We start from the raw sequence: 10,895 nt of genomic DNA, 5'->3' as shown, positions 1-10,895 counted from the left end.
TGATATGAAAAAAAGAAAAGGGGAAGAGAAAGAAAGAAAGAAAGAAAGAAAGAAAGAAAGAAAGAAAGAAAGAAAGAAAGAAAGAAAGAAAGAAAGAAAGAAAGAAAGAGGAACAAAACACACAACTGTGTAAAGGAGAGGAAATTATATGAATAAATACAAAAATACCATAACTCATGCATTCTTTTATAAATTTGAAATTATTGTCCTAATACTAATGTAAATATTCATAGCCTACTACATTTTGTATAAATTTGTTTCAAATATTGTCACATTTATCCAAGCAGAGTCTATGTCTGTAAGCAGTCCGTTTGTAGGTTGCAGGTGTTATCATCAATCCACTGATTAAAGGAGATCATGTCTTTATTCTTCCAGTTCATCAATATTAGCCTTTCGGCAACCATTAGAGACCATACAATCCATTTTTGTTGTCTAGTTGTTTACTTCCATATAGCAGGTATATAGTTCAGAAGAATGTTCTCTGCTGAAAATGTTAGCTTTTTTTCTGAACAGTCATAGTTATACAATCCAGCACATTCTCCCCAAATTCAGTAAGTATAGAACACTGCATAAACATAAGTTTCAGGGAAGATCAGACAAAAGTACTGATGTCGATCACAGCTCTTGCAACCATTAGTTAGTATGCATTTTACAGTGGTACCTCAGGTTAAGGACTTAATTCATTTTGCAGGTCCATTCTTAACCTGAAACTGTTCTTAACCTGAAGCACCACTTTAGCTAATGGGGCCTCCTGCTGCTGCCGGAGTACGATTTCTGTTCTCATCCTGAAGCAAAGTTCTTAACCCGAGGTACTATTTCTGGGTTAGCAGAGTCTGTAACCTGATGTGTCTGTAACCTGAAGCATATGTAACCCGAGGTACCACTGTATTATGTTTTTATCATCATTGATGTTCTGAAATGTGTTTTTAATGTTGTACACCGTCCTGGAATCTTTTTATAAAGGGAGGTACTGTATATAAATTGAAATCATCATAGTTTCCACACACCACGCTGCCCATTTTCTTCTGAAGGCACCCTGGGGTGGGGGGGCACAGCTGAAACTGTTTTTTAGAAAGGCTTAACCTGTGGCCAGAGTTACTAATTTGACAGCTCTTTGAGAAGTCCTCTCAACAAGAAAAGTCTCTCGCCAGAAGATAAGAAAAGACAACTGTGTTGAAATATGCCTCAACCTTTTTACTTTGGACTCTGGTGCTGCAAAGTAATATATCGATTGATTCTTGTGACAGACAAGACTGCACGGTGTAAGTACAATTCTTTCCCCCACCCCTCCAGAATATCTAATATTGGAGTTAGTGGGTATGTAGCAGTTGTGATTAAGGGTAATGCCCAGTGCTGATTCCACTCCAGGGTATGCCTCACATGGTTTTGATTCTGGGTGGAACCAATGCCTTTCCCCCCCACCAGGACGAACTCACAGGAACTAAGTTCCGGCACCTCTCAGGTGGGTACCATTGCCATTCAAAGAGACAATGGTGAGTTCTGGCACCTGTTTTTCTAGAAAAATAGCAATGGGCGGAACTATGTGGATGGCATCGACGCCAGGTCTAGGGGGACAAGGGTGTGAGGGAACCCACAACATGGGGCACCAACATGACTTCTGGTTACTGAAAGTCATGTCGGAGCCCTGACACGGCCTCCCAGGCAACATCGGAGGCCCTGCTAGGCCCCCAAATGCAACTTCCGGGGGGAAACCAGAAGTCGCATTCAGAGGTCTTGCGAGGTCTCGGATGCAATCTCCGAGACCCGGAGAGGCCTTGGAAGAACCACCACACTGCCGCCACAATATGACGTCCCTGGACGGTAAAGTCCAGTCAAAGCCGCCTATGGGGTGCAGTGCTCAATTCACTTTTCAGGCTGAGGGAGCCGGCATTTGTCCACAGACAGCTTTCCGGGTCATGTGGCCAGCATGACTAAACCATTTCTGGCGCAACTGGACACTGTGATGAGTGCCAGAGCACATGGACACGCCGTTTACCTTCCCACCACAGCGGTAACTATTTATCTACTTGCACTGTCATGCTTTCAAACTGCTAGGTTGGCAGAAGCTGGCTCGGAGCAACAGGAGCTCACTCTATTGCATGGATTCAAACAGCCAACCTTCTGATCGGCAAGCCCAAGAGGCTCAGTGGTTTAGACCACAGTGCCACCCGCATCCCTTTAATGACATACAACACCCCTGAGGGGCAATCAGGGAAGTTTCCACGGTACTTTCCCACTGGATTCCCCCCCCCCCAACAATGTCCTCAGAACAACACTACATTGGGGGGCATTGTGTGTGAGTGGGTGGATTGCAGCTTCCCACTTCAACTTCTAAGCTCCATGCTCCTAAGCACCATGGACAGCAACTATGGAGCCACTGTTTCCTTAGGGTGCCCATCAGCAGGCATTTTGAGTCATCCTATGATGGATGAATGCTCCTCAGGTAATCAAGTGATACTTGTGTGTTTGTAAAACAGCTCCCAACGTCTGGATAATCAAGTTGACGGGAGATCTGTCAGTTTGCATTTCTGAGTGCAAAAAGTATTGATCTGATGTGTAGATATTTCTCCTATTCTAAGTAATTCAAGAGGGTTCTGGAAGCTTCTCTGTGTGAAACAAACAAACAGAAGGTTCCTGATGTTTGGGTTATTCCTTCAGAGAAGCTGAGTACAGCTGGCTTAAACTGGTTCTGTTATCTCTTCGTCAAGGTCATGCTGACTATAATAAGAGGCCAGAAGGAGCTTGAGTTTCACACTTTCTCTTTCTATCTCCCTTCCATCTGGTGTGGTGTTCTGTACATAGTATACTTAGAGTTAAGGTTTAGACTTATTATAAGTTATTGTAAGTTTAAGTTAAGTCTGCTGGAACTGGATTTCTTATGGACAGTGCCAATCCTGAATGTATTGGATTTGTGACCATTATGCTCATTTGCCTTCAGTAACAGTAAAGCTCTGCTGGATGAAATGTAATTGCCTCCGGTCTATTTTTGGGGAATCCTGCAATGTGTTTAAGTCGTTACTCTGCTAACTATACATTGGAATCTACTCTGGATCAATAGTGAGTAGATTTTCACTGAGAAGATCAAATGATGTTCACCCTTATGTGAAACAGCTCAATATCAATTTCTATGCGGATTACATCTTTCTCAAATAGTATCAGAATGCTGAGTTTGGTCCACGGAACCATAAGTGTTGGGAGGTCAGAAGAAATCATAGGAGCCAGCTCCTAGGGTCCAAGGTCCCTTCGCCCCCCCCCAAAAAAAATAAATATTTGAGGGAGCCAGGCCCCCCAGGTTGATTGTCATTGTCATTCAAATGGTGTGTGTGCGTTGCATCATGTGATTGATTATGTTGAGGGGGGAGCTTACCTGTTAGGATTTTTATCTCACCAGCTGCTCAGCAAGTAGCACTCTGGTTGTTTATATCATGTGAGTGTCTGAGAGATTGAGACAGGAAGTCTCAGTACGGTTGAGTACTGCTGAAGAAGTTACTTTTACTTCTGTGTGAGAAGTTCTTCTGTACTGCTGCTGAGAGAGAGCAGACATGCTGGTGGGTTCTCTTTATATATGGACCGTAAATAAAGTTGTTTATAGCTACTGATTGTCTTTTTCTTCTGCAATGAGATGCCAGAAGACGAGCGTGCTCTTTTCAGGAGGGAGGGGTCACTTATCACCGGACTCTCTGGACTGAGGAAGATTTGCGGCCAGAGAGCGACCACCGAAGAGGCGCCCTGGTGTCTTGGGAAGGTGATGGCCTTCCCAGGCATTTTTCCAATGTTTTATTCAAGTTGACACCCCTGTAAGGAACGTTTGCAAGTGTGGTACAAAGACATACAACAGAGTTGACTGCCATAGGAAGCTCTGATAGCAGTTCTCATGCTTCCCTTTCTGCAAAAGCTTGACGAGTTCTTGGATAAACTCCGGTGCAATAAAAGGAACTTGGGCTGGATATAGCTTTACTTTTCCCGTACATCTGCTGCCCTCCAGATGTTTTGGATGTGCTGCTTCCAGCTGATGGAAACTGTAGTCCTAAACACATTGAGTGGGGATGCTTCTTGCAAAGCAGAAAAGAGAATACACCTAAGAAACTTCTCCATATACTGAAATGAAATACATATCTAACTTATGCATGGCTTCTGAATGTCTATGTTTTTTCAATTTTTGTACATATTACATTTCTGAAGGGAAAATAACCAAAAGCTGGCTGGGAAGCATATTTTTGTTATCAGTTTTCAGTTTGTCACATTCCAGAGTGTGCCACATCGTTTGAGTTGAGATCTTTGTGGCTTCCCCGTTCATTTCTCCCAGCTTTCGGCCTCATTCATAAACATGAATTTCAGTGGCTAAAAGATGCTGGGGATATTATCTCAAACGCTGCAGTGCTGATGATCCTCTCAGGAGAGGCTATCAAAAACATTTTATAGGCTACTGCAGTTACGTAACAGTGCCTTTTCCTTTGGCGAGACAGTTAAAATTGATCAAGGTGTTGAGCTGTGTGCTAATGAAATATACATGAGAGCTAAACACTGCAAACATTTTCATTTCTGCAGCAAAACATCAATCATAGCAGTCGCCCTAAAAAAAAATCAGTAGAAAAAAGCTAGAAAGAAGCTTTTTTAACAATACAACCAAATACATTCCAGTCTTCCACCACTGAAGCTGAACTTTCTGGTGCCCTGAAGTGCCAAAGAAATTAGCCCACTTCTAGAGATCCTGGTTTCCTGCAAGGAGAGAGGAAGATTTAGCAAGGTTTTTCTGCATCAGTTGTGCCCGCAAGTTAAGTAAAAACAATCCAGACATGCATACTATGATACATGGTACAAGGTAAATATTCCTTGTATGTTGGCTCAGGTCACCTGAGTCCTGGGGTAAGGAAGAGGATGCCCAAATGCGTAAATTTATCCAAGGGTAGCTAATATGGTGCCCATCAGATTTTCTTGGACTCCCAACTCCTATAATCACAGTTGGCCATTCTGTCTGGGTCTGGTGGTATTTGGAGTCCAGGAACAGTAGTTCCTGCTGGAAATGTAAGGTAAAGGTAAAGGGACCCCTGACCATTAGGTCCAGTCATGACCGACTCTGGGGTTGCAGCGCTCATCTCGCTTTATTGACCGAGGGAGCCGGCGTACAGCTTCCAGGTCATGTGGCCAGCATGACTAAGCTGCTTCTGGCGAACCAGAGCAGCGCACGGAAATGCCGTTTACCTTCCCGCTGCAGCGGTACCTATTTATCTACTTGCACTTTGATGTGCTTTTGAACTGCTAGGTTGACAGGAGCAGGGTCCAAGCAACAGGAGCTCACCCCGTCATGGGGATTCGGACCACCGACCTTCTGATCGGCAAGTCCTAGGCTCTGTGGTTTAACCCACAGCACCACCCGAACCACTGGAAATGTAAAGAGAAGGAAAGTACCTTTTTCACATATGGTGGCATTCTGGGAAATGCCACATATGGTGGCATTCTGGGAAATGACTTATAATGAATTGGAAAAAAAATGTTGAAAATAACTTTGGATGGGCTTAAATTGGAGCCTGACTCTAAATGGAGCATGGTTGATCTGTTTCAATTGGGGAGACCTTGCATTGCCACACATATCTTTGGGAAGCGGGGGAATGACTTTCATTCCAGAAAAAGAAACAAATTGCTTTTGATATAAAGTGATACATTATTTAGTATTTGAGAGAACTATACAGAGCAAATATTTGGTTCCAAAAATTCCCCCATTTAGTTTCCATTACAGTTAGCAGCGGTTCTCTGTGGGCTGGGAATTAAGAGAATTAAAATCAGTATTTTATGATGTGTGGTAATGTTCTTACATGTACATATTTGGGGGGTTTTAAGAGATGGTAACAAATGTATTGAAATGAAATAAAAAGCTCCCAATGAGCTTTTTCTTTTTCAATATTTGCAGATCAGACATTCAAAGACTCTAAGTTATATAAGATCTAATCTTCACAGGCAGCTAACTAATTTTGTACATCTTCAAACACACCTTCTTACAACAGGGAGCTATTCTATGTACAGTGGTACCTTGGTTCTCAAACTTATTCCATTCCAGAAGTCCTTTCCAAAACCAAAGCGTTCCAAAACCAAGGTGCGCTTTACCATAGAAATTAATTCAAAACAGAGTAATCCGTTCCAGACTTTTAAAAACAACCCCTAAAACAGCCATTTAACATGAATTTTACTAACGATACCATTGATCCAGAAAATGAAAGCAATAATCAATGTACTGTACTATGAAATAAATAAGACAATATAGTAGATGATAAAAATTAAAATTATTATTTTTTCTTACCTGCACTGATGATAGTCATTGTTTGGATGGGGGGCTTTTATCCATTTCCGCAGTCACACAATCAATCAATCAATCATAAAACGAAGAACAAGCCACAGTCACAAAAATGAAAGAGCCACACAAACAAAAATGCAACAAAAATAGCAAAAACAAAAGCACCTAATATAAGCTCCAAATATCACCTAAGAACACTGCAATCAGAAATGGAAGGCTTTGATTACAATTGGGGGGGCTCAAGTTAGCAGCACAACAGTAAACAAATGGGAGGATTTGTGTAGAGTTTACTCCTTAGCCTTTCCATCTCCCGAAGATATCCCACAAGGCAGTGGAGGTTTAAGTTTATAATACATTTTTTTAAAGATTTGCCTTGAGTATTTTAACCTCTTTTGCTGACCACCAACATTACACTTTCCATTTTTAAGTTCGGAATAGAGTAGTTGCTTTGGAAGACGATAACCAGGCATCTGCACAACATGACCAGTCCAACCAAGTTGATGTTGAAGAATTATTGCTTTGACACTGGTGATCTTTGCTTCTTCCAGCACACTGGCATTAGTTCGCCTGTCTTCCCATGTGATGTGTAAAAATTACCCCTCTACAGCATGTGCAGAAGCTGCCTTCTTCACCATTGGACCCGCTATATGGAGCAAGAATGGAGGAACTGAAATTTTCAGGCTTCCCCAACATGGTACTTTCCAGATGTTTTGGACTGTATGGAAGAGGCTGGGCTAAGGAAAGATGTAATCCAAACATCTGGAGGGCAGCAGGCTGCAAAAGTTGTTTTCTATTTATTCTGGTCTTGCCCCAAAGAAAACTATTCTAGTAAGAAATGCCCAATAAAATTCAAGATATATCTGGTTATTATATCCCCTTGGCACTCAAAAGTGCCCTCCTTATTTGAAAGGAATTGTTAATGAAGAAGATTTAGAACTCACTACATTCTTGTTACTAAAAGTCAGACAGGTAATCTCTGTGAACAGGAAATCTTTCAAGCCTTTATTAAGTCTGCAACAGTGTCTGGGAGACAGCTTTTATATATCTCCTAAACTAGCCTCTTATTAAAGGTGTAAGGAAGGATGTGTACCTAATAAATTTATTGGGAAATGCAGTATATAAGTCACTGGAATACAAAGTACCAAGATAAGGTTTGTTTTCACTAATATAATTCTGGCAGCAAGACATGAGCTTTCCTTTGGGGTTTTGCTCTGTTTTGTATATCCTTATGTGTTTTGGTGACGTCCTTCTTCCTTCCTGTATGGTTTTGTGAAAATTCAAATGCTTGGCACAGATATGTATGTATGTAATGGACGCCGGTGGTGCTGTGGGTTAAACCACTGAGCCTAGGGCTTGCCGATCAGAAGGTTGGTGGTTCGAATCCCCGTGACGGGGTGAGCTCCCATTATTCGGTCCCAGTTCCTGCCAACCTAGCAGTTTAAAAGCACGTCAAAATGCAAGTAGATAAATAGGTACCGCTCTGGCGGGAAGGCAAATGGCATTTCTGTGCGCTGCTCTGGTTCACCAGAAGCGGCTTAGTCATGCTGGCCACATGACTCAGAAGCTGTCTACGGACAAACACCGGCTCCCTCAGCCAGTAAAGCGAGATGAGCAACGCAACCCCAGAGTCGTCCGCGTCTGGACCTAACGGTCAGGGGTCCCCTTTACCTTTGTGTATGTATGCATGTATGTATGTCTTTTTGTTTGTCCATCTTTCCACCATGTTAAGCTTCTTCAGCTTCTTTGTGTCTTCCCTCCCCCTTTTTGTAGTGCCAATGTGTATACAGACATCAGATCCACTTACGCAAAGGTCCTACACAGGACATTCCCATCAGCAGAAACATGGAGAGGTGATTTCTGCCAATGTCCCTTTCCCCCTGCAGCTCCCAGGGCACCCACATTATCCCAGAGTGCTCCCCAAGCCTGCAAAGCAGATTTTCAGGAGACGTAGAGAGGGAACAGATTGAAAATGGCCTCCTTCCTCACCCTACAAGCATAATCCTTCCACTGGATTAGAAGGCTTCTGCAGATGGAAGGAGACCTTCCATATTTGTTGAGAGGCAACGTCTGGATTCAATGGATGCTACCTGAAAGAATTTTTGTGCAATTGCGTATATATGACTGCACTGAGATTGCTTTTTTTGCGGTGTTTTATCCATGCCATAGGGTACATAGGCAATGTAGACATAGAGGAACACAGAGAAATCAAAAGACATGGCAATCTGCACATAATCCAATCCCAGAATTCTTTTTAGAATCTATAATCCCAGTTAAACCTTGTTAACTGCCGGGCCGAGTAAACCTACAGAATAATAAAAGAGGGGAATCCGCACCTGTAATTAACTGGATTTATCCAAAGTAAATACACACCTGTTGACTTTCAAGGCAGACAGATACCTCCTTTTGAGTTCAGTGCCTATGTATTTATCCCATTTTCTTCTTTGTCTGTTTTCTCCCCATCCTGTAAGACTCATTTGCTAGAGGTAGACATATTCTATTATGCCCAAAACATCGCTGTGTACGATTTAGTGTTTATGATGGATTCCATCTGTTAACTGAAATTGTGTACCACCCAAATGCTCCTTGAAATCTGTTTACCATCTACAAACAGAGTTTATGAAAAACAGGGGTGCATTTTCCCACTCCAACATTGTAAATGAGAACTTGAATAAACTAGCCAATATATTGTTTGTAGGGAGGGAAATAACAACAGCATATATGTGCAGTATCCTGAACTATGTAGATAAAGAATCAGGCTGCAGGTGTTGAACGACTATATATGTATAGAATTGAGGGACTATATATGTGTTGTTATGAATTTGTGGGTGCAAGACACCATAAATTCCAAATCAAGTTAGTGTCTGAATTTAATTAAGGCTTGGGGCATCAAAAGCTTATTAAGATAGGCTAGTCCCTGGTGGGAAGTGATAGCCACGCCCATGTGTGTATTTGAGCTGTGATCAGACCCCCAAGTGTTAGAACATAGGTTAAAAAAAATAAGATAAAGGACAGCTTTCCAGGTCATGTGACTAGCATGACTAAACCGCTTCTGGCACAATGATACACTGTGACGTAAACCCGAGTGCACGGAAATGCCATTTACCTTCCCGCCAGAGCAGTACCTATCTATCTACTTGCACTGGCATGCTTTCAAACTGCTAAGTTGGCAGGAGCTGGGACAGAGCAATGGGAGCTCACTCCGTCATGGGGATTCAAACTGCCGGCCTTCTGATCAGCAAGCCCAAGAGGCTCAGTGGTTTAGACCACAGCGCCACCCACATTCCATTGTTAGAATATAATCAAGCCCAATCTGCATTTGAACAATGTCAGAAACCAATTAAGACAGGACTAGCCTCATGCATGAAGTGCCAGCCTAGGGGCAACGGAGTTAGCAAGACAGAGAATAAAAGGGCAAATCTCATTTGCAAATGGGTGGTTTCCTCCCACCCTCAACTGGGAGTTTGGTTTAAAAAGACAATGCCAATGTTTTAGGCATGGCTCTAGATTTAGAAGGGCAGTTAGAGGGAAGCTGGACTGTGACCTAGGATGTGAGGCAAGCTGCATGGCAGCAGAGCAAGGGTCTGGTGTGCCTAAGGGAGAAATAGGACCCTCTTGGAATGCAGATGTTCTGAACCCCTCCATGGCAGGTTGTATATACAATGGTACCTCGGGTTACATACGCTTCAGGTTACAGATGCTTCAGGTTACAGACTCCGCTAACCCAGAAATAGTACCTTGGGTTAAGAACTTTGCTTCAGGATGAGAACAGAAATCATGCTTCAGCGGCACAGCGGCAGCAGGAGGCCCCATTAGCTAAAGTGGTGCTTCAGGTTAAGAACAGTTTCAGGTTAAGAACGGACCTCCAGAACGAATTAAGTACTTAACCCGAGGTACCACTGTATATGTGAAAAGAAACCATATATCATAAAGACAACACAGTCTCTGCTGTGCCTCATTCTCCAAAAGGAAACACGGACCTTGGATAAGCGCTTATAACTCCCTGGAATCTCATCCTGCTGTGGAGATTGGGGCTGGATCTGTAAAAACACCATTAAAGGCCTTTTTTTTAAAAAAAAAAAGTTACATAGCTCTCAATGCAATTTCCCATTGCTCTGCAGCACCCTCTGGTGTCACATTTTTATAACGCGTTTTTAACGCTATAACCAACCTGTAGGTAGATTCGTCCTGGGAATGGCGTGTAACAGTATGTTGTTTTAATTCTATGTTTAATTGTTTTTAATGGTTATTTTTTCCCTGTAATAATGGCAATGATGATGATGATTTACCTGGGTTGTTCCCGCCACTCTGGGCAGCTTCCCATCAGGGGAAAAGACAGGGTACAAATAAATATATAACAACAATATTGTAATACTTCAACTGCGCTCATTCCTGACTATTGGCTATGTTGGCTGAGGCTGATGGGAGTTTTAGTCCAACAACATCAGGATGGCTGGATTAATAAGTTTGGTCTCCTCCTCTTCCTTTAGGAATCCCCATTTTTTTCTCCCACTTCTTTTGGGCCCATATCTCCAGCCCCTTTTCTTTCCACCTTAGCAGAAAACAACTGAAACTTTATGGAAATCTATTATAACGCATATGCTGCGGA

The 10,895-nt window shown here is 42.5% G+C and overlaps 1 long non-coding RNA gene across 1 annotated transcript; it reads right to left on the bottom strand.

Moving 5' to 3' along the window:
• Positions 1 to 4,522: 4,522 nt before the first annotated feature.
• Positions 4,523 to 8,388, bottom strand: LOC309367433. Its single transcript, XR_014167168.1, has 2 exons — positions 8,276 to 8,388; positions 4,523 to 4,719 (listed from the first exon to the last, which is right to left on the bottom strand). It is a non-coding gene; the product is annotated as an uncharacterized lncRNA (long non-coding RNA).
• Positions 8,389 to 10,895: the final 2,507 nt, after the last annotated feature.

This window comes from Podarcis melisellensis (assembly GCF_964234715.1).
Source record: "Podarcis melisellensis genome assembly, chromosome: 3".
NCBI classification, from domain to species: Eukaryota; Metazoa; Chordata; class Lepidosauria; order Squamata; family Lacertidae; genus Podarcis; species Podarcis melisellensis.
Note: the sequence above shows the minus strand (reverse complement) of the source record. Positions and strands in the feature narration are given on the sequence as shown.